Source organism: Tursiops truncatus, chromosome 18 (assembly GCF_011762595.2).
Source record: "Tursiops truncatus isolate mTurTru1 chromosome 18, mTurTru1.mat.Y, whole genome shotgun sequence".
Lineage (NCBI taxonomy): Eukaryota > Metazoa > Chordata > Mammalia > Artiodactyla > Delphinidae > Tursiops > Tursiops truncatus.
Window position 1 is genome coordinate 20,055,887 of NC_047051.1, and position 23,290 is coordinate 20,079,176.

Here is a 23,290-nt window from a genome sequence, read left to right on the forward strand (position 1 = left end):
TCAGCTACCCCAACTCGCCAACATCTTCCCATACAAGAGTCTGCCAGCATTCTGTTGTGGCTCCAACCATTCTATTCAGGCATCAGCATTCTTGCATGTGCACTGAGCCATCATGCTTTGGACGGTTGGGATGCAGAGACAACAACCCTGCCCTTCTATCAGTGTGTTTAACTGACATGCTCCCCAGATATACTTGAAGACAGTATCCCGGTTGGTTTTGTCTCCTAAAGACATCTATCTGACCCATATAAGATGGGAAAAATGTCTAGATTTAACCACATATAGGCGCTCAATTATGCTTGTTGATTGAATAAATAAAAGGAATGAACAAAGAAAGGAGGGAAGAAAGAAGAAGAGGATAGGAAAATAAAGGGAGGAGGAGAAACAGGGTTTCCTAGAAGCCCTTGTAATTTTTCCCTGATAGCAAGTCATCTTTAGAATGTCCACCTGCGCCCATTTTGCATCTGGGGGCGTCACCTGGCAAAGGACAGCAAATAAAAATTTACAAGAACATCTCGATTGTAGCTTCTCTAGTATTTTCACAGATTTAATGTGTTTCCATAGAAACAGGTTTGGCAAGGCTTGTCCATAGAAGCTAAGAATGCGAGACACATACCATGAAAATTTCACATTCTAACTTCAAGCAAAGCTAACTCACGGTTTTATCTTCTCAGTAACTTAGTGCTTTAAACTCAGCATCAGAGAGCCTTATTAAATAGTTTCATTACATTAGCGAGGGTTTCATTTTAACTGTTTATGTATATCATAAAAGTGAAAGCCATTACAGGAGCAGTGTTACTAGGGAATGTCCTTGGGGGAGTGGAGAACTTTGGGATACCGGGTATGGCCTTCAGAACGAAGTCTCCACCAGCCACCCTTTCCTCAGTGAATGGTCTTAGCCGGCACTTGCTCACCTGCCTGTGTTGTTTTCTTCACATTTGGCTAAACCGTTTATAAGTGTTTAGAGAAAACTGAGTGAGACTCAAAGATAACATGAACTAGTTCTCTAAGCATCCCTCATAACCACTCTCAGACCAGTTTCTGAAACAATGTGAAAGACACAGAAACAATGACCCATCACTGAAGACCGTTTCACCCTTGGATGAGAAACTTGCTGTGAAGGATGACTTTTCTCTAAGGAAACAATGGAAGTGTGTTAGAATCACAGGAAAGTGCATCTTCTTAGGGCCCACTCCCAGATAATCTGATTCGGGAGAAAGCAAAGGGAAGCCCAAGAATTGGTGTGCACCAAGCAGCACTGTCTGAACCATCAGTTTAGAATTGGGATGGACTTTTTAATATCTATTCTCAGAGATTGCCTCACATATGCACTTTCTAAAATTTCAGATAAGTACATTGCACGTACCCTTGTTTGCAACGAACCAATGATAGTGTTGCACAGAGCTATCAACCCGTGCAGTAGAGCATACTGGGTTCTTACCTCTCAGGTGCAGGGAGGAGTCATGTCTTATTGTCTTTGATTCACTCATCACTAGCACAGTAGGCACTTGATAAATGCTGGCAAAACTGACCCTTAATGAGCCAATCCTGATTTCCTCAACCAGGTGCATTGGCCTTGGATTCTTTATAATCTTTTATCTTTGATTTAAAAATCTAAATTTAAGAACGGTTTTCATTCCAAACTGGTCAAGGTAACCAAGGTACCTTCTCACATTTCAAAGAGCACCATGATTTTTAAAGCTATCATTGCACATCATGAACATGACCTGAATTGAAGAGGAAGAAATAAAAGATACGACTGAAGTGATTTCCCTGGAGGTCTTTTGAAATCATAAGACTTATGTGGGATTTGTCTAGAATTAAATCACATTTTGATAATCCTTTCCGGCTCTATAATATTTTCTACTGTTAGGTCTCAATACCTAGATTGTCAGCAAGCCGTTGAACAAACAGGCTTTTGTTCTGGTACAGAGGGATTCTATTCGACCTTCAGAACTACGCTTAGAGCAAGTTGGGTGCCAGATACAGAGAAAGGCACCGAAACCTCTCACTGGCCTGACCAAGACAGGTGGCGTTATCTCCAACTCCCATCCATTTGCCTACCCGGAGAGTCTGCTAACACTTTGTAATTATTGATATTTTGAAATAGAGTTGGTTTGGGTCAATAAATCACAGACCCTATCGAGAGAATAACGCTAAAAAAGTCTATTTTCAGAATATTTGCTTGTTTTTCTTTTTCCATAATGGTTGAATGCAGAGCAGACAATTGATTATTTAGCAACCCAGTCAGTGGCTCAGCAGCCTGAATTAGGCCAGGAGGGGACTGATGGACCAGAAGGGGGTTCTCTTTTAATCAGCTTCAAGTGATAAAAGACAGGGTTTTGCGATTGATTTCCTTTTTTGTTTTTCAGATCAAAAATGGACCTGTTTAGTTTATGGGCTTTTAACAGATTTTTCACAAGATATGAAATATGAATCAGGTTGCATTTATATTTCTTTAGAAAGCTTTTTCTGCATTAAGCTTCTAGCATGCTGAAAAGTCTAATTACTGATAAGCTGAAATAATTCTCACAATGTAAAATATCCTAAAAGTTGGAGGAGGAGAGAAGGGATGACGGGTTTGGTTAATTTAGTATTAACAGCAATACGCTAACAACATTTTGAAGATGAATCTTCCAGCACTAAGCTCCTCTGGCTATAATACATTGTCATGCACGTACAGCACTGGATATGAGCAAAGTATGAAGACCCAGGCAACCTGGCTACTATCCGGCTTTCTTCAGAATACAGGCTGTGTATATGTTTCCTTGCTTGTAAAATGAGTTTGGACTACCAATTTCCTAACTCTATAGTCCTAGAGTTATATAAAAGGAACCCTGAAGTCTTGGCAATTAAATGAGAATATTTCATGAGATCCCAAGCAACACTTAACTGGAGTTTAACTTATAACACCTTTAAAACCACTGATTTAACTCTGCTGTCGTTAATTGTAGCCCAATTTAGACATGTCTTCAGACTAAAATTGAATATAATTGATACACCTCCAGGATAAAGGGAATCTAGTTCAAAACACCAGCATTACTTTGCACAATAGGTAATTACTAGAGAGAAAGTACTGAGCCCACCAATGTTTCACTTTTCCTTTTTTGAAAAAATTAAAGCAAAAGCATTAGAAATATTTTTTTCCTAGAACTGTTTTTTGTTTTGACTCCCACATAAAATGTATTTTAGCAAACGTATTATATATGCTATTCTATATTCTGATACATCATATAATGTTGTATTAATGTGCTTTTATTTTTCCACATGGGCTTCATAATTATGATGTTAATGGCTACAAGTTATTCCCTCATGTTGATATAGTCTATTAGCCATTTTCCCAATTCCCAACTATTTTCCCAACTAGTTTTGACTAATAAAGTAGTGTATTCAAAACAGTAGTTTGGCATATAATTTGATCTTATTCTATCCCTACAGTAGTCTATTTGTCCTTTTAGTTTCACTCACCTATAATTACCTCAGATATATTTACTTGGTCCCAATAATTTTACTTTTTCCGTTTTAAAAACTCCCTTGACCAATTTAGAAGCTAAATTATTTAAAAGTCACAAATGAAAGGTATGTACATTTAAACAAATTATGGTTAAATAACAAATTTGCCATTTTCAGTATACAATTTAGGAGTATTATATTCATAATCTTATGCAACCCTTACCATTATCTATTTCTAGACTTATCACCCCAAAACAGAAACCCTGACCGTTAAGCAATTATTCCCCATTCCCTCCTTCCCCAGCCCCTGGTAACCTCCAATCTATTTTGGATATGAATTTATCCATTCTAGATATTTCATGTAAGTGAAACTTTGTCCTTTTTTGTCTGGTTTATTTCACTTGTCATGTTTTCAAGGTTCATCTATATTATAGCACGTTATCAGAACTTTATTCCTTTTTACAGCTGAATAGTCCATTGCATGTACATTTTCTGTTGGACAGTTGGGTTGTTTCCATCCTTCAGCTATTGTGAATGATGCTGTAATGAATATCGGCATACAAGGATCTGTGAGTCCCATTTTCAATTTTGGGAATCTACTGAGGAATGTAGTTGCTGGGTCATATGGTAATTTTATGTTTAGTTTTTGAGGAACTGCCCAACTATTTTCCACAGTAACTGTGCATTTTTCCATTCCCACCAGTAATGTACAAGGATTCCAATTTCTCTGCATCATCGCCAAAGCTTGTTATTGTCTGTTATAGGCATCCTAGTAGGTGTAAAGTGTTCTCTCACTGTGGCTTTGATTTGCATTTCCCTAATGATTAGTGTTATTTCATATGCTTATTGACCTTTGCATATCTTCTTTGAAGAAATATCTATTCAAGTCCTTTGTCCGTTTTAATTAGAATGTTTGAGTTTTAGGAATTCTTTATATATCCTGGATATTCAACCTTTGTCAGATACAATTTGCAAATATTTTCTCCCATTCTATGGATTGTCATTTTACTTTCTTGATAGTGTTCTTTGATGCACAAAAGTTTAATTTTGATGATGTCTAATTTTTTCTTCTGTTGCTTGTGCTTTTGGTGTCACTGTTCTTTCAATCTAGTTTCCCATTTTACTCCCTTCCAATTCCTTAAAGTGACTTTATCACCTCAAGTATTATAATCCAACAAGTTATCTGAGAATAAAAAAGTAGACTTGCAAAAAATGTTTTTCCTATAATTATTTTAAAGTATTGACATTTCTATGTGACAATGTTAAAAGCTGAGAATAATTTTTCCATCTTTACAAATGGCAATCTTCCAGTTGTTACGGAATGTAGATTACTTTATAAGCCCTTTTGGTATTTCAAGGATGAATAGCCAGACCTCCTTGGGGAAGTGCCTGAAGATAAATGATGTAAATTCTGTGTAAAGGATAAAATAGAAACTCAGTCAAATATAGGCAATTTAAGGTATACCCCCTGTGAGTAGTCTCTCTCAAACAACTAGGTATAATAGTTATACATCTTTAAAGGTGCAGTTCCCTAATTTAAGGGGAAAAAAAATCCAATGATATTTTAGGGAAGTGTTAGTTTGTAATTCCTTGAGTAGGAGTTTGCTTTTGGTCATATGGTCAATTCCTCCAAATACATCATCTTCTGAATAGTTTTGTTCTCAGCCATGCCTTCACCCTCAAAGAACCTTGTACAAAACGTTAAATCTCAATACCAAGCTGTCAGAGTTTTGCCTTCCATTTCATCTTCAAGCTGCATTTCAGCCACACAAACACGTTCAGTAACTCCATTCAGCTTGACTCTGCCCTGGCTCTGGTAGCATCGCACATCCAAGAATACTGAGCATTCAGATTACTCAATGTACTGCGCTCCCTGAAATCTGACCTCTTTAGGGAAAACACATCCCCATACCTTTAGAGAGATGGGGGAAAAAATGTGCTTGAATATGGAAACAGAATTTCCACTGATAATATAAACTTGTGAACTTAACTGACTAGGTTCCCAGTTGCCTAAGGAAACCAGCTACTTAAGAATTGACCCCCTCTTTGCAGCAGTGCTGAGACAAGTTTGATGAACTATTTCCTACATTATCTGGGTATTTTGTACTCAATCAGGACAAAGTTCACATTTAGACTTCAGGAAATTCTTCAATAACTTGTTATAAGGTATATCATCATTTCTTACATTCCTTTAACTATTCCCCTTGGTCTAACAAAATTGCCAATTCATTCCAAAAGTGCACATGAAGATTGAAGGGTGCATCTTAGATTTTTACTTTACTTGCAAGCTAACAGGTTAGGCCTGCCACAGTTTCATGGATGCTGGCAGATGACGTGAGACTCTTGGACCAGAGATTCCCGCAGTAACAGCCAGCATATCATCCTTTTCTTGTGCTGTTGCCTGAGCCCCGTTTCACACAGGGCAACGCCAAGGGAGCCGCAGTAGATTGCACAGAGAAAAGGAATCTGAGTGTCACGAACCCAAATCCTTTATGATAAGCAGTAAGCAACCTCCCCCTTTGCTTCAGATGGATACACTGTACCATCCAAGGCTGTTCACTATTCAGACATCTTCGAAAAGATACTCTGGAGAAATAGCAACTCAAAGTTCCAGGAAGAATTGTCTCCACAATTTTATAATACATTGTATTCACATTAGTACCAGGCTCTGTCATAATGTTGATATAAATTCATAAATGGTAGATTGTAGAATACGACATTCAAATTGAAAATGGCCCCTTCCCCGAGAGCTGGGAATTTGTTAACATTTGGGGGTTAGCCTTCACTTTCCGGGATGAAGGTCAGCTAGTAACCAGCTTGCAGAATAAGATATTTTAGATGTAAGATATATGCCAGATAACTCATGTCTACTACATGATTAGCATACAGTAAGCATTTTAAGAATATGCTGTTGTCGTTATTAGTTCCAGGCAAGGGTCAACAACTAGGTTTTACTTTCCTATTTTCCTGTTTCTGGACTCAATTTGGAAAGCTCTTCCCAAGATAGGTACATGTTCTATTGCCTCATTTGCTTTAAGCCTTTGCTCAAATGTTTATTTCTTGTGAGGCCTACCCTGATCTCCCCAGAGAAGTTATCACATTCTCTCCCATCTATTCCCCATCCATTTTCCTCCTCTACCGTATTTTATTAGCTTCTATTATATATTTACTTATGTTTTATCTTCAGCTGAAATGAAAGTTCCATGAGGGTAGGGGTTTGTAGTCTACTTCTCTGATGAATCTCCAGCCCCACATACTATACCAAGCCCAATAGTTAGTGCTCAACAAATTTGTTAAATGAGAACTAGCTCAAGGAGACTCAGTAGCTAGTCAGGATTTCATAATTAAGAAGGCAGAATTGGTCCAATGCACGTCTTCTGACTTGAAGTCCATGACTATTTCCACTGTGCACCACTGTCTTTCCTCAGCCTCTCCCTACCCTAAGGCCTTTAGGCAGGTCTAGGGTGGATCTGCCCAAGAGCTGAGAGACCCCAGGAAAAAGAAGGAAGCAGAGAAGGGAGAACTGTGAGGCCAGGCTAAGGCTGAAGGATGGGTCAGCTTCACAGATAAGCACATCAGGAAGCGGATCACCTGATCCAACTGTCTGTGCGAGCCAGCCTCCTGGGTTAATAACACAGATGCATTTCTCTGGAAATGTCAACTGTCAGACGTCTAATCTCTCCAAGTCAGGACTGCTCAGAGTAATAAACACTTTATAGAGAATTTTAATCTACAAAGCAATTTATAAAACTCTTACAAATGAATCCTCTTAGGATTCCCAGGATGTAGGCAAGATAAAGACAGCAGAACTTGAAAATAATGAAGACAGCAAAAAGGTCTCATGAGATGGCTGGAGGGAGCCCAGAAAAGCTTACCTTGTTCTGAGCATCCACACGTTCCCATTGCTGCTAACAACTTTTAGGAGTGCTTCACCTTCAGTCTGTGTATCCTCCAGTCAGTGATAAGTGTTGCTGAGCATTCCATACTTCAGATTCATCCTCCCCCTGCCCCCAATAGCACAGGCGTGTATATACATACACGTACCCATATATACATATACGCTAAGTAAATGACCCCAAAAATGTTTTTGCCTTGAATCCAATAGTTCTGAACTGTAGCCTCTAGACCTGTCTATTGCTATTTAAAGGTCCTATCTCCCTTGATGGCATTTCAAAGAGTTAGCTCCCTGGTCCTTGGGAAAGACATTCCTAGTTGTAAGACTTGAAAGAGGCTTTTTAAAAGATTTAAAGCCCAAAGCCAAAGAAAGAATTTACAACTTTACAAAAGAAAATGCTCTAAGAGAAGGGAAGGGATAAGAAGAAGAAATAAGGCCTCTTCCCTTATTTGTAATAAGGAGTATTTATCCTCGTTTTTAATTTGTATTTGCCCTTAAAGTCTATACAAGTAATATGCTAACTCAAAATTGTATAACCATTTATAATGTGACTGACTAATTGCCGGGAAAATAAGTCTGAGTTAAAGAACCTAAGTTACAGATTTTAAAGAAACTTTACTCTCAAACGTACATGGTAAAACAGGGTTATACCAAAGAGACTGTCAGTATAGAGGCCCTTGATATTTTCTTTGAGGATTAAATTGAAAACTTGTATAATTAGTGATTTAAGTCATTTACACGGAAATGACCAACAAGTGCTTAAAAGCATTCTACTCTTTTAATATTTCCACCAATAATTTGTTTTATTTGTAGAACAAATATCATTTTATAAGTAGTACCAGTATTTTTCTACATAGTCCAAAATAGGGTTATTCAAATAAAGTGTTAAAATGAACCAAGCAAAGAACTTAATTTTCCTTGGGTGTATTGCCTTACTATAGTTCTTTGCCTCACGTGTTGTGTTATTGAAAATGTTGCATATAACAATCATATGCTCTCACCAACTTCCTTATAACTTAGGAAAACTAACCCCCTATACTACTTTATTAAAAAAGTTGGATTTCAGTACTTGATAAGATTCACAATCAAGAAAGTCCTACCATTATTTACGTCAAGAAAAAGTCAGCTGTGGTCCCTGTACTCTGTATATTTCATTCTCCATAAAAGCCTTCATAGTAATCAACTGGTCACAACGTGCCGAAATTGTTTATATACTCATTAATACATACACCTATTAACCCAGTTAATTTGTAGATGAACACTTGAGTGTTTAAACCACCACGGGTTTGGTTCATTATTCACAGAATTCAGAGGTCTGAGCTATGTAAAATAAAGACCTTTTAATAACTTTTCAATGGCTTCCTTCTCCCTTAGGATGACTGAAATGCTTTTGTTCAGCTTAATGCTAAATAAGCCCTTCTGCCCTCAAGCACCTGCCTATTTCTCCACCCTCACTTCACCTCACTTGCACCTTATCTCCCTTAGGACCTGCCTACTCTTCCCCCAGTTACTAGATTCTTTGGCTTCAGGGTTGAAATATCATTTCCGATCCCACCCACCCCTCACTTCTTACTCTTCCTGTAGGTCTTGCCTCCAAGTTCTGTAAAGTGGAGTATTTTACCAGCGAAGTTCTTACCAATTAGAGGACACCCTTAGAGTTAACTGCCCCAACAGATGTTGTAAGTTGTCTTACAAAGACTTCATTTAATAGGAGTCACTAACAGCTGCATCTCCCAATCAAGGGTCAGCCAGTTTTATTTCCCCATTCCTCTTTCCTATTAGGGTGGTTTCTCTTTGGGGGCCTCTATATCCCTCAGAGCCACCCTGGATCTATCCCAAAGTTCTACAGTACTTTTTTCCCTGCTAATTTTCCTTGTCCTGCTTATATTTTATTAAACTTGATAGTATAGTTTGCCCTCCCTATACATTAATTTGCATAGGACATATCTTATACAGTGCTTACCTCTATTCTTAGATTGTGGTACCTGCAGAATAGGCCCTTAATGACTGAACACAGGGGAAGAAACTTTTTTCAAGGAGCTACTCTCTGTGAGTCACCTCCTCTAAAGTGTGAAATGCTTAAATTGATTGGTTCAAAACCGTACGCTTTGCCTATATACTGCGCACCAACTGCTGGGTTGAAGTACACTTACAGAAGGTACAATAAATTTGATTCATTGTAAGAGTCAAATCTGACAAGGAACTTCTTCACTGTCGTCTGGTTCTCTATCTTGCATGCTCGCACAGAGGTCATTTTCAAGTCCGCAGCTAATTTCTTATGTCAGAAATTAGTAGGATCCTGCTCCATCTCCCAGGAACTAAAGGGCAGGCAACAGCAAGACCGTCTCTTTTTGTCTTCTAAAGGGGGGTTGTCCCCACATGGATCCAGTATTCCTCATTACCTTGGGCTCTTTGGCAATAGGTAAAAAGCATAAAAGAAACTGACTTCAGTTCGGTAATTAGTGATCCAGGAAGTCTGGGCAATAGAGATTAAGCCAGAGAAGGAACCTCCCATCCAGAGTTGTAAGAGAGGCGCAAATAGGCTTTTCCACCTCTGCAAAGTAGCACTTGGAGGAGGGGAAATTTCTCCAAAATAATTAATTCCATCTGCTTCAGCCCCTTCAGGGCTTCTATTTGCGATAAGGTTTTAGTTGATAAGAGCTAATGGGTTCTAAGTTATCACGCCTTCCAGAAATGGGTGCATTTTAAGTAGAGAGTGCCAGAAAGATAGAGACGTGCGATATAAAGAAATGAATCTGATGGGAAAATCTGGGGAAGGTGGGAGAGACAATTTGAAAACAGACCTTTCTATGTCTCCCAAACTATATCAGAAGCGCAAGTTTACTCCTTGGCCCACAGCTGATTGGGGGTGGGGGAGGGGTGGGGGAAGGAGCTGTGTTGGTATTTGCTGCTGGGTCATGTGTCTAGAGGTGCTGAAAATTTAATAATGGTTTTGGGGATAAGGGGAGGACATTTTTCACAATCTAAAAGTATGTCAGTGAGAAGGAAGCTGCTTAGGAGAAAAAATAAAATAAAATCATATCCTTTGGAATCCCAAACTCCAAGTTTCAGAAATGCTAACACTCAATAGGTTTCATCTTATTCTCCTTTTCTTGCTGCTAAGCTTTTCTCCTCCATTTGGCTCTGAACCTGGTTGCTTTCTTCATTTTATCATTTTGGTTCAGTTTCCTACTAGCTATTATGAAATGACTAGGACCTTCTAAAGGGATACATTCCTATTTTCCCATTTCTGCCTACAACAAAAACATCTGGTGATTCTAATATTAAGTAATCAACCTTTCAACATGGTGATTAAAAGATCTATATCTGAATTTGCATTCATTTGTAGAAATTCTTCCTGGGAGCCATTCATTTTTCATCAAGCTCCCTGTGCTTTTCATTACTTCCTTCCATCTCCCTGGGGTCAACCTGCCTGAGTAAGCAGCTCTATTTCACTCCAATCTCTTGCTTGGCAAATGTAAAACCATTAGCAAATGTTAATAGTAACCCATCAGACTTCATTATTTCAGTAATGGAATCTGTCAAGGTCAGCCACTGATAGCTGTTAATAACCACTTTGTTAATAAATAGGGGGTAACTGCAACAATATTCATTTTAAGCAAATAAAATATGTTCTGATTAAGAATTCATTCTGCCTGGTTGGAATCCAATTAAGCCAGCTTCTGGAGAAAGGCTCACTCAGGATCTCTCTGCTTAAGAATATAGTCATAGAGACAACATAGTATAAGTTGGACTTCTTTCCATAAAGCTCTTCCTCTCTGGGTTTTTTTTATTTTTCGGTACGCGGGCCTCTCACTGTTGTGGCCTCTCCCGTTGTGGAGCACAGGCTCCGGACGCGCAGGCTCAGCGGCCATGGCTCACGGGCCCAGCCGCTCTGCGGCATGTGGGATCTTCCCGCACCGGGGCACGAACCCGTGTCCCCCGCATCAGCAGGCGGACTCTCAACCACTGTGCCACCAGGGAAGCCCTAAAACTTGTTTTCTATTTCAGGCTCCACTCTACAAAGCTAAAAACCTTCAGTCTTCATTTTTCTTCCTGTACCCACACCTAATCACGAAGTTCTACCCCTTCTCTTAATGTCTTATGAATCCTCCACTTTTCTCTGTCCCCACTGCTGTCACTTTCTCACCTTGTGTACTGCGTCAGCCTCTTTACCGGTCTAGTTCCCTTCTAATCCATTTTCCACACTGCCAGACCTTTCATCCGATCATTTCCATTCTCTGCCTTAAATCGTTTAATGGCTGCCCATGGCCCTCAGGATAAAGTTAAAACTGCTCCAAATGGCTCACAAGGCCCTCCAAGATATAGCTCTTGCATCTCTCTTCAGGCTCATCTCTCTCTGGAGGATCCTTACCTCATATTGAATTACTTTCCGTTCTTATTATGTGCTGTGCTTTCTTGTCTCTAGGGAATGTATCCAATTTGTCTGGATAAAGCCTTAATTTTGAGGTCTCAGTTTTTGATCCCTTTCTACAGAAAGTTTTCTTGATCTGTCCCCAAATCCAAGTGCCCTTCTGTGCCCCTCATTGTAGCCTGAAACTGCTGCTACCCTAGGATGTATTACCCTGTTAGTAATGCCTTCTACGGAACTGTAAACTCTGACGTCAGGGGCTGTTTTGGCCAAGGTTGTATCCTTGGTGTTGAGCACCATGCCCGACACTTAGGAGACATTCAAGAATTATTTGCCCCATGAATGATAAGTAGTTAATGATATCCCTTTAACCTAAGTTATAAGCCTTTTCATAAGAAACCCTGATCCCAGGATGAAAGTACTGTGAGAGAGCAATATATAAGAACCACCATACTAGATATACCAGTAGTCCCGTTCGGCCTAGTATTTTGGACTAAGAGTTGAACAGGCTCCACTAGAGAAACGCACGCTGAAGTTACCTTTCACGAAGTTTAAGGTATATATAAGACTCGTACTGACTTAACAGATCGATATTCCATAAGGTAGAGGTCTAGCCAAGCCCCATATCCATTTAAAAGACTCATTTCTATTCCAAACCCTGCTGCAATTTTTATCTCTTGAGTTTCATAAGCTCATAGTGAGTGAAGTAACATTCCTACGTCTTTACTTCCCGTCCGTCTTTGTTGGGAAAAACAGAGGTTAAGTAATTAGGTTTATTGAGAATTCACTGCAAAGATAAAGTTGTACCTAGTGTTTGCATTTATTTCAAGTCTTTTCTAAATTGCCTATTAGGTTGATTAGAAAGCCATGAGGGATTACTGTTTTGCTTTATTTTAATGAGGGATTTTTACAGAGAAAAACTATTCAAATTGGGTACTCTTATAAGGAGAATGAGAATCATATTAGCAGGACACAAACGCCTGAATCTTGTTCTTAACCCACTGTTTAGAACACTCTCAGTTTTCCAAGCGAAATGTATAACCAGAGGATGAAGCAGGACAAAGGATTGCTTTGTTCTACCCCTTTTGTCCTAAATCCAGTCTCTTATCTTGAATGTCAAGGATATACCAGCAAGGAAGAGTTTTAAGTATCAGATGGTGGTAGCCAGAGGAAAGACCATTTGCCCCAATGTCCAGGGTTGTTTAAGACCTTTGGTAACTCTTATTCTAGACCCTCCACCCACATCATCTTAAACATGTTCAATGTGGCATATTAACGTAGCCAGGTCAGCCCTGTTAGATGTTACATTGTATTGACACTTAGACGTTTCTTTGAAAAGGTTACACACACGTGTTTTGCATTTTTCCAGATCTTAACATTTCATAGGCCCTTCAGAACACCAAAAGGTCCCCACCTGCCACCCCACCTCAGACCTTTTGAGGGAAAGCAATTTGGAGTTCCGTCTGTTACGGTTTGGCTACACGTCATAAAGAGCATCTACAGACGCATAAGCAAAGGCCAGAGAAAACGCGGCCAGGATATCTCCCAGCTGGGAGCCCCTTCACACTCCAGACGAGGGAAGAAGTGGAAATGAGAGACAGGCCCCCCATCCCACCCTAATGAGGTTTATCTAGGGTCTCATACAAGAAAAGTGTTAGGTTGGATCACGTGAAACTCCTTTCTGAAGGCCAAAGGTAGCTAACTATCAACCTTCTCATGTTTCAACCTAATAATTCAATGAGTGTCCTTGAATCTGACCCATCCATAGCATCACTTCTCCGAGGAGGCAGAGTGAAGGGAAGAGGGTATACTAGTTTCCTAGGGTGACTCAAACAGAAACGTATTGTTTCACAGTTCTGGAAGCCAGAAGGCCGAAATAAAAGCATCGGCAGGGTCGGTTCCTTCTGAAGGCCGTGAGGGAGAGTCTGCTCCATGCCTGTCTCCCAACTTCTGGTGTTTTGCTGACAATCCTTTGCATTCCTCGTCTTGATAGATGCACCACCCAATTTCTACCTTAATCTCATGTGATGTGATCCCTGTGTGTTTCCTCTCTGCACCCTAATTTCCCCTTTTTATAAGGTCACCAGTCATACTGGATTAGGGCTCATTCTCATGACCTTATTTTAACTCGATCATCAACAAAAACTAATTTCAATTAAGGTCACATTCACAGATACTGGGAATTAGGACTTCAACATCTTTTCCAGGAATACTCTTCAACTAAAGCCAGGGGTTGCGGATGGGTGGCGGGGAGAGTGGGATGTAATCTGTGATCTTAACCAAATGCTGTGCTGTTTTTCCCTTAATCAAATGTTAATTATATGATCACATCCCTGAACCTAGGGAGTCTCTGCTGACTTCTTTTATTAGTGACGTACACCATAAAATCCCTGGGAAAATTTCAGCCTAGAAAGAGTTGAAGTCAGGTAGGGCCAGACCTGGAATAGTGATGTTTTATTCTAATAGAGGCTAAAAAAAAAATAGAAAAGAAAAACAGACCATCACTGGAATTCCTGACAATAAAAGTCAATTCTAGCAGCTTCTACCTCAAGCCAGTACAAGCCTGAAATGAGCTAAATTGTATGAGCTCATTATGTGTCCCTCTTACAGGCTAACAGAGGAGTCTAATTAACTGTTAACAGAGTCTAAAAGCAATCGTAACAAGAGTACTAAAGGTATGGCTCACAGCCACGGAAAAATACCTAAGCCTTTGATATTTGTAACACCACCTGCTAGATGATTCTCTTACTCTCAGAGCATTGATCCTCCCGTCACACATCAGTTAATGAATGTTTCTGTCCTATTCACACCACAAGAGTTCAAGTTCGGCTAACATCTGTGAGCATCTCCTAAAAGATGCCACTGGGGGCCTTGCCACTTTCTCTCATTTAATCCTCACAACTCTGAGGGATAAACTTTGTTAGGAAAGACTCAAATCCCAGACTTGACACTGTGTCCAGAGCCCCTCCCCCTACAATTTGATAACGTCTGGAGGAAAATATACGTGCTACTGATGACCAGGCCCTTCTGGCTTAGTTTCTCAGGCTGGTTTCCCTTTAGTCTTCCAGGTTTAAAAGAAGGACCTCCAGGTGCTATTACAAAGGCAGATTCACTGGGACTGCAGACTACTTCTTCTAAAACCTAACAGAAGAGGGGAATTGGGGAATCATAGAACTAGCATAAAAGCTATGAAAAGCTCTAGGAAAACAGAAGGTGATCAGGTCCACACGTGGGACACACACAACCCAGAGGGGAAAAGCGCCGAGAGCCACAGACAGTGGAGTGGGCTCCCCTTAGAGCCACTCTGCCCTTGGCAGGCACTGCTTGCCTGGTGACCAAACAGAGAAGAAACAGCAACCTTGGCTGGTACCTCCTCCAGCCAGTGGGCTAAGTTCAGGCCAGGGCTGCAGCCTTCACAGCACATAAGAATCACCTGTGGAGTTTTAAAAACCTTCTGTCCTAGGCCTCCCCTGGGGCTCAAAGTCAGACTATAGGTTCAGGCCAGGTGTCAGTATTTTAAAGCTCCGAGGTGGTTCCAATGTGCTCCAAGGTCGAGAACCGCCGAATCAGAGCCCAGGGAAAGGGGAGCAGCGGCCAGCTGGCCCCCCGACCTTTCTTTCCTCCTGCCCCTCCCAGCCCAAGGGATAGGGGACTGGGGGCTGGAGCAGCAGCCCACGCAGGTGCCGTGGAGGCATTCAGGCAGGATGTGGGCAAGTGGGGGATCTTCGAGCCCACATTTTAATGCTAGAGGTCCTCGCCCTAAGGTCCATCCTCCCCCCACACACCGAATAGAATCACCAGGAGACACACAGGCTAGGGCATGAGCTGTAAAACCCCTTCTCCTGCTGTACACAATCAGCTGTGGCAGCTTAAATCCTCAGAACAAACTCCAGAAAAAAATACTTAGGCCTATGAGAAGCAAATCTATAAAGGAAATACTAGTAGCCCAACCTTTACCTGACAATTCAGAAGTAACACACCATACAAGGGAACAATAACAACCACACAGATGGACACAGGCAGCAATACTGGATGCAAGACAGATGACATAAGAATTCCCAAGACCTTTATGACAAAAAAGCCTTAAATTATTATAGACAAAATACGACTTAGCCAGTTAAAAAGATATAACATGTTCATATTGGGATAATTTGACATCGTAAATTGCAGAAGATGTTAGTTTCCCCCCAAATTAAACCCACAGTTTCAATTCAAGTATCAAAAGGATTTGAGGAACTTGACAAAGTTATTGTAAATGTTTATGGGAGAACAAGTCCATCACATCCGTAGCTTGTATGAGGAAGAGGAAGGGCCAAGGACAAAAGGCAGGGCTTCGGTCCCCCAGTCTCATGCTCATTTCACCCCAGGTGGCTACAGCTGTGAATTGCACTTTAATAACAATAAAGGTGAAAAACAAGGCTGCTTTTCATATTGTGGAACAGTTTTCTTCCGCACAGGAAGGTTTAAAAGTTCATACATGAGCTTGGATGGCATCGAAACTCATCAAGTTTTGACGAGTTTGCCGGGTGAATCTCACTCCAAATGAACAAAGGCAGTACCATCAAAACAGTGGGAGCAGAGGGCGCTGTGGACAAGCAAAGGCTGGAAAGGCCCCACTCTCTGGCTGAACCCCTGAATGTGCCTACTTACAGCAACACCCAAGTATCAGAGAAGGAACCGGTCCAGGCAATGTGTGTTCCCTTCCTGTTGCTGCAGTAACAATTATCACAAACTTACGCAACACTTCTGCCAACTTTAAAAAAAAAAAAGTGTTACCTTCAAGTCTAGTTAGAAGTCCAAAATAGGTCTTACCGGGCCAAGTCAAGACGTCAGCAAGGCTGCGTTCCTTCCAGGGGCTGCGGGAAAGCATCACCTCGCCACCTTGCTCCAGCTTCCAGAGTCCACCGGCCGCCATCTTCCAAGACTGAATCACTCTGACCTGGCTCTCCCGCCTCCCTCTTCCTCCTTAAGAACGCTTGTGATTACAGTGAGCTCACCTGGAGGATCCAGGATCCCCGCCCTGTTTGAAGGTCAACTGATTGGCATCCTTAATTCTCATCTGCAACCTTAAGTACCCTTTGCTGTGAAATACAACGTACCCAGGTTCCCGGAGTTAGATGTGAGCATTTCAGGGGATCATTATTCTGTCCCCCACAAAATGTATCAGTTTTAAGAATTTAGTGGGCTGGAGCTGATTAAACAGTACCTTGCTACTATTGCTACCTTGCTCACTGTTTAGAAAAGCAGTGAGCGTATCATCAAGAAGTTCACAGTTTACTTAACCGGATCCACCACTACCCCCATGCCCAAAATGTTGTTAAAAGGAGGGTCTCTCTCTCTCCCACTTGCTCTAAAACCATCCTACCCTTGTAAACTGGACAACTGAGCAATTTTTCAGAGTTCCTGTTTCCTTTGTATGAAAGTTGTCTTTTGTCTATGTGAAAGTATTTTTTGGTCTGACTTACTGTAAGAATTGCTTCAATTTTAACACGTATGTAACTAGCAAATTACCTTCTCCCCAGAATACTAATGTGTTTTGTGGTGTGTGTGTGCACGTGCGTGTGTGTGCATGTGTTTTAACCTGAATACACAATTCATCAAAAAGGTCATCCTTTTATCATTTTCCTGCCTTTCCTTAAAATTAACTGGCTCATTAAATTTTTGACTGTGACTTGTGTCTCTTGATGTGTTTTTAAAGTATAAACTGCTTCCATGGTTCTAAGAAACGCACTCTCCAGGAGATATGGAACTATGAAGCTGTGAAGCTGTGATTTTATCAGGAGGCACATACACTCTCTCTCTCTCTCTCTCTCTCTCTCTCTCTCTCTCTCTCTCTCTCTCACACACACACACACACACACACACACACACACACACACAAATGTAGCCTTTGTATATCCAGGTTCAATGGTCCAGAATCATTTTTGTGTTACAGAGTTTTGCGAGATTACCTTTCCCCTGAAAGTTTTACATAGTCAGAAGGGCATAAACTTTTGCATTCATTTTCAGAGGGTTTCTGCCCCACCCCCATCCATGAAATCATCTAAAGGTTAACTTGGAAGGAAAGCATTCAACCTCAGCGCAGGTGCAGGATATCAATCAGCTGAGAACCAGGGAAAGAGAATGAGTGTAAAAAAATAGTGGAGGTAATTTTAAAAATGTTAAAATTGTTCATGTTAATGTAAAAATGTCAAATTAAAAAAACTGGGAGATGTGCATTAAAGACTTATAGTAGATAATTCCTCCTTAACTTTAAGCTCCTGAACGACCGGTTCCATATCGTCTCTCTTCATTTTTGTTTCTCTCTTATGGAAAGCCATGACTGGCCTTCCCGTGAATAGCATCTAAATGGCTCTCAATGTGAAACTGATACACAAAAAAAGAAGGAGGCTTGCACTCATCAGCATGTTTCATAGCTAGGGCCCAGCATGAATTTCAGGATCCAGACCTGATGATGCAGAATCCGGGAGTGGTGTGATTTGTTAAGTAGCAGATTTGCTGAAATGAGGTAGTTTGACCCCTCGAGCCTGCATGCCTGACGGCTGAACTGTGCTGAAACCACAGAGCAAAGAAACATACACACTCTGGAGCCAGACTGGCTGCATCTCAAAATCCTAGTTCCTCCACTTACTGTGTGACCTTAGGCAAGTTACTTAACCTCTCAGTGCCTCAAGTTTTTCATCAGCAAATGGAGATAATAATAGTACGTATCTCACAGGGTTGCTGTGAAAATTAAGCGAGCTAATTTGTGTAAAGCACTTAGGACAGTGCTTAGAACATAGAAAATATCATACAACTATTTGCTACTACTATTACATTATTATTATTATTACCATCCCTACCACCACTACATAGTGTCCCTAAAGAAGCGTTAGGCTGTAAAGATGACGGATCTTATTAACTGCAGGGTATTAGAGAAAGGCTACTATCTCTTGGAAGCCTTCATATTTAATAGCTTTGCCTTTATCACCTACAAAGACCTAATTTGACTAGAATTTCTAGTGCCCCAAATGACCTATATTTGGGCAACCTCTTGCCCTTACCCCTATAACCGAGGTACTGAGAAACTCTATTATCTAATCATAATTGCTTTCTGCTCTTCTTCATATGTCCCAAAGGCCTCTGAATTTGCTTGTTCATTTATTCCACGAATCTTTCTTTATTTTTTAATGCTTAGATACTGTGTGGCAGGCACTATCTTGGGAGAAGTCCCTGATTTTTATGGCGTTTACATTCATGGAAAAAGACAAACAATAAACAAGCAAATAAATAGACCAATAGAAAAATTCATATAATGACAAGTGCTATAAAGAAAACAAATCAGGGAAATGTGCTCTAGAGTGACTCAGGCAGGGTGAACAAGGGCTAATTGAGGTTAAGGTGTCAGGAAAGGGCTCACTAAGGAGAGGGAATTAAAACTGATGCTGAATGATAAAGAAGGAGCCAGTCATGGGAACATGGAGGACACGTTCCTGGCAGTGGGAACAACAAGTCCTAAGTCCTCTGTGGAAACCAGCTGATGGGGTTGAAGGATCAGAAAGAAGCCAGTGCAGCTCAGGCAATTCATCAAGAAGCGATGAGATGAGTGTTGGGAGACGAGGAAAGACAGGGAGGCTGGGCTGATAAGAGAAGGCCTTGCAGCCAAGGTAAGGAGGTAGACGTCATTCTAAGTGCAATGGGTGATCTCTGAAGGGTTCAAGCAAAGGGTTACATGGGTAAGGGTGGACACAGTGAGAGCAGTGGGGAAGCTCTTGCAGTAATCCCGGTGTGAATCTTAATGGCTTGGAGTGTAGAGATGGATGGTAGCGCCATTAACTAGGACGGGGAAAGTGGAGAAAGTTGGCGGAGCGGTGAGGGATGCAATCCAGAGCTCTGTTGTGGCCGTGTAAAGTTAGGATGCCTATTAGAGACATCCACGTTGCAAGGCCAAGTAGGCAACTACATATTTGTTTATTGCTTATTAAAGAATTATTTGTGACCTTGAATAGGATACTTGTATTGAAGAGCCCTGAGAGTGAAGTCTCGTTATATCAGTGGCAATGCACAACCCTTTTGTTTGTTTTCCACTTCTATCTCCTGTTTCTATTCCTACCTCCAGTGTATAAGATCCCACATGATATTCATTTGCGTCTCAAGGCTCTTGACCCATGAACATTCTTAATCCCTAAAACCCAAAAAAGTATTAGTTATAAAGTGAAAGCAGTGAAGGAGCTAACCAAACATTCTGATGTAGTCAAAGGACTACTAGCCTAGGGACCACGAGGCCAAGGTCACGACAAAAAGTGAGGCATAGGGGGTGCCGGGTGGTGGTGGGATGAATTGGGAGATTGGGATTGACATATATACACTAATATGTATTAAATATGTAACTAATAAGAACCTGCTATATAAAAAATAATTAATTTTAAAAAACCATATAACCCCAGACTAACCATGAGAAGGACATCAGACAAATACCAATTGAGATTCACTCTACAAAATATTTGACCAGTACTCCGCAAACTGTCAAGGTCATCAAATATAAGGAACGTCTGACAAACTGCCACAGCCGTGAGAAGCCAAAGAGATATGACCCCAAAATGTAGTGTGGGGTGCTGGATGGGATCCTGGAACAGGAAGAGGACAGTGGGTAAAAACTGAAAAGATGGGAATCAGGCATGAACTTACAATAATGTATCCATATTGATTCCCTAATTGTAATAAACATACCACAGTAATGTAGTGTCTGTAACAGGGGAAACTGGGTGTGGGTATATGAGAACTCTCTGTACTATCAGCACATTTTTTTTGTAAATCTAAAGTTCTTAAAAAGTAAAACTTAAAAAAAAAAAGGTACAGAAGAAAACAAATGATTCCTAGGCTTGACTCCTGGCTCATTCCTTTACTAACTGAAAAACCTAGAGCCAATTATAGAATCTTTTGGAACCTCAGTTTTCTTCCCCTGTAAAATGGGGATAATAATTCCTGGCTCATTTGTGCCTTGTGAGGATGAAATTTGCTAACATCTGTGAACACCTACACAGTGCCTATACTATCTATGGTGGACATCTGTAAATATAGGTTTTTTTCTCACTCTTTTTACTTACTATCTCTCTACCTTGGTTCATCAAATGTAAAAAGAAGATGCTTCACTAGATGATCATTAAGCTCTATTTCAGCTCTTTAAAAACCAGTAAACCATCCTCTTGATAACAACTGGATAAACTTCTTGGTTAAAGCTACTTTTTAACCCAATATTAGTACATCTTTCTGCAAGCTTTGGTCACATTTAGATTAGGGAAGATGCAGCGTTCAGAAGCAGGCATTAGACCAGAGAAATGTCTCTCCAAATGTTGCAAAAAAAAATTTTTTAACACCTTTATTGGAGTATAATTGCTTTACAATGTTGTGTTCGTTTCTGCTGTATAACAAAGTGAATCAGCTATACGTATAGCTATATCCCCATATCCCCTCCCTCTTGCGTCTCCCTCCCACCTTCCCTATCCCACCCCTCTAGGTGGTCACAAAGCACCGAGCTGATCTCCCTGTGCTATGCGGCTGCTTCCCACTAACTATCTATTTTACATTTGGTAGTGTATACATGTCAATGCTACTCTCTCACTTCATCCCAGGTTACCCTTCCCCCTCCCCATGTCCTCAAGTCCATTATCTATGTCTGTCTCTTTATTCCTATCCTGCCCCCAGGTTCATCAGAACCACTTTTTTTAGATTCCATATATATATGTTAGCATACGGTATTTGTTTTTCTCTTTCTGACTTACTTCACTCTGTATGACAGACATGAGGTCCATCCACCTCACTACAAATAACTCAACTTCATTTCTTTTTATGGCTGAGTAATATTCCACTGTATATATGTGCCACATCTTCTTTATCCATTCATCTGTCGATGGACACTTAGGTTGCTTCCATGTCCTGGCTATGGTAAATAGAACTGCAATGAACATTGTAGTAAATGACTCTTTTTGAATTATGGTTTTCTCAGGGTATATGCCCAGTAGTGGGATTGCTGGGTCGTATGGTAGCTCTGTTTTTAGTTTTTTATGGAACCTCCATACTGTTCTCCATAGTGGCTGTATCAATTTACATTCCCACCAACAGTTGTTACAAAAATTTTATCTCCCCCAACATCAGTAAAATTTCAGGGTAGGAATAACCTTGTAGAAGTTAGAGTAAATGAAATCGCACAGAGTGGTACTTTTAGTAGCACTTGCTGAAAACACAGTCTAGGAGAATCAAAACCCAAAGCTCTTCATCTCAGACTCCCTTAAACTGGATGGGAAGTTTGGAGGTCTGGGCCAACCAGATGGATGGGGGATAAGAGTGGGAAGCTGTGAAGAAGCTTCTAGTATCCTACCAGCTCAAAGAGAGAGGGGCTAAGACAGGAGGGCCATACAGAAGACCAGCTCAGGTTAAAAACGGGAGTCACTAGTTAGGGACTTTCTGTGTCCCCCTCCTCCAGGGACACCTGTCAGAACAAGAGCTTATCCACCTGTGTGGCAGCAGCACTGATCTGAGTCCAAGGGGAGTGCATCTGCAACCCATGCTGAGAAAGACGCTGCTTGATCAAAGGACTTAGGAACAAAAATTAAAATGTGTTTGAGCCTTATGGTAGAAACAGCGTCGGTTTATCAGGACAGGGACAGTGACCCCAAGGACGAGGCCAAGATGAGAAGCCTATAAGAGATGTGAATATAGAAGAATCTACCGCAAAACACTTTTTAAAGCTTCAAACCTATGCCAAGCTAATTGAAAAATGAAAACTCGGTCTGGCCCAGAGATCTGCTTGGTTTGACTTGCACAATGTGTTTTTTCTTAATTGAACCCAATTGTCCTGTTCAGTTTTCCAAGCACCACTCTCCTGTCATCTTATACCCCAACCCATAACCCAGCTATATGACTACATTAGTCCCGTATGCATTCAGGTTCACAGCTACTGGTATGTAATTTCCAGACTGATTTACTTTTAAGTATTAGATACTTGAACATATGCCGACTGCAGGGATGACGGAGAAAGAGAACAATCGTAGGGAAAAGAGGAAAATAGGAAAAGGCTAGAAATTCCAGCCTTGCCATCTTTGGACGAGGCATCTCCCCACACCCAGCCCAATTAAAACAGCTGCAAATCGGCCGTACCTAGGTCCAGTGACATGGGTACCCGCCGTAGTCATAGCTGCCTGTCTCTTTCAACTAGCCTTTCTATATTTGGAGAAATTCCCGAGAGGCAGAACTCAAATTCCCAGCCTTCCTGGTAGCTAGGACATTGGCTCATGGTCTAGGTTCCTCCAAAGACCATGGCAAAACTGTGGTTCCTGGCAAAACCGTGATGTGGAAAAGGGCAAAGTGAACAAATATGTCTTTGCCAGCATGGAGACAGCTTGGCCATCAGGTTCCCAGTGGCTGCATGACTGATTCCCTAGTAAAGAAGTGACACTGACGAGGCAGGAGGCTCTGATGCTCAGTGGACAAAGAAAAGAGCAGAAGTTTCCGCATCAGACCAGGTCGGCAATGCAGTTTTACTCCTGGAATTTTAGCCTGGAGCCCAGCCCTCTCAAGAATTCCTTGAACTA

At 40.9% G+C, this 23,290-nt stretch overlaps 1 protein-coding gene and 1 long non-coding RNA gene across 2 annotated transcripts in view; one reads left to right on the forward strand and one right to left on the reverse strand.

The window, feature by feature from the left end:
- Positions 1-23,290, forward strand: part of HTR2A (5-hydroxytryptamine receptor 2A) — a 57,585-nt gene that overhangs the window by 20,587 nt on the left and 13,708 nt on the right. The window lies entirely within an intron of this gene.
- LOC109550218 (uncharacterized) overlaps positions 20,048-23,290 on the reverse strand; it is a 38,790-nt gene continuing 35,547 nt past the window's right edge. The window contains exon 6 of the long non-coding RNA XR_012327676.1: positions 20,048-20,326. This is a non-coding gene — a long non-coding RNA (uncharacterized lncRNA). The remainder of the gene's footprint in view (positions 20,327-23,290) is intronic.